The sequence below is a fragment of the Suricata suricatta genome, chromosome X (assembly GCF_006229205.1).
Source record: "Suricata suricatta isolate VVHF042 chromosome X, meerkat_22Aug2017_6uvM2_HiC, whole genome shotgun sequence".
Classification (NCBI taxonomy): domain Eukaryota; kingdom Metazoa; phylum Chordata; class Mammalia; order Carnivora; family Herpestidae; genus Suricata; species Suricata suricatta.
This window is the reverse complement of record NC_043717.1, coordinates 89,831,122-89,832,726: the sequence shown is the minus strand read 5'-3', so window position 1 is coordinate 89,832,726 and position 1,605 is coordinate 89,831,122.

Sequence of the window (1,605 nt, the reverse complement as noted above, 5' to 3'; positions counted from 1 at the left end):
GCTGAGTGAAGTAAGCCAGGCAGAGAAGGACAGAAACCATATGTTTGCACTCATAGGTCTAGCAGGAAAACAAGAGAGACCTAATGGAGAACCAGGGGGAACGAAGGAGGGAGAGAGAGTTGGGGAGAGAGAGGGATGCAAAACTTGAGAGACTATTGAATGCTGAGAATGAACTGAGGGTTGGGGGGGAGGGGGGAGGGGGGAGGACAGGTGGTGGTGATGGTGGAGGGCACTTGAGGGGAGGAGCACTGGGTGTTGTATGGAAAACAATTTGACAATAAAATATTATGAAAAAAAAGAAAAAAAAATGAGAAATTTAATAAAGAAATAGAAACCATAAAACCCCAGAAATTCTGTTCTCAATTTCACTGATTTTATTCCCTGGTATCTTATTGAACCAATCTACAAAGTTTTTGTACTGATTATTTCACTGATGATTTCTAAATTTTCACTTGATTCTTTTGTATGAATTATATTTATTTGTGAACACTTCATATTATTGTAAATTGATACAAGAGTCTCTGCCGTTGCCCTTTGAAATATTTTTATGATAGCTGTTTAATTTTTTTTTCTTTTCTATAAGGTAGATTGAAGTATAATTGCCAAAAGTTATATATATTTAAGGCACACAAATTGATATTTTGATATATGTATACATTGTGAAAGAATCACTACAATCAAGTTAATTAACATACCCATATGATGGCTGCTTTAAAATTCTTATATGATATTCCATTATCAGATTTATCTTTGTATTGGTGTTCTACTGATTGTGTATTTTTAATTCATACTGAGGTTTCCAGATACTTGATATTATTTGTAACTATAAAATGTATCCAGGAAATTTTGTGTATTATGGTAGGAGACTTATGATACTATGTAATTATTCATCATTTTTAATTGATGTATAACTAACATACAGTATCATGCAGTATAAGGTGTACAATATAATTATTAACAAATTTTATACATTACTTAGTGCCCATAAAGATGAGTGTACTCTTGATCTTTATCTGTGTTGCCTCTGTCCCCATCCATTTCCCCTCTGACAACCACCAGTTTGGTGTCTGTATTTAGAGTTTGTGTTTTATGTTTGTTTGTTTGTCTCTTTTTCTTTGCTCATTACGTTTTGTTTTTTAAATTCCACATATGAGAGAAATCATGTTATTTTTCTTTCACTGACCTATTCACTTAGCCTTATATCTGCTATGTGCATACGTATTATTATAAATGAAAAAATATAATTTTTTATGACTGAGTAATATTTAACTATAGGTGTATATATGTGCCAAATTGTCTTTTTTCTTTTTATTATTTTAATATTTGTTTGTTTATTTATTTATTTAGAGAGAAGAGGAGGAGCAGAGAGAGAAGGAGAGAGAGAGCTAGACTGAGAGAGAGAGAGAGAGAGAGAGAGAGAGAGAGAGAGAGAGAGAGAGAGAGAGAGAATCCCAAGCAGGCTCTATACTATTGGCGCAGAGCCCAATGCAGGACTCAAACTCATGAACTGTGAGATCATGACCTGAGCTGAAATCAAAAGTCAGATCATTAACCAACTTAGTCACCCAGGTGCCCTTCCAAGCTTTTATTTAAATTCAAGTTAGA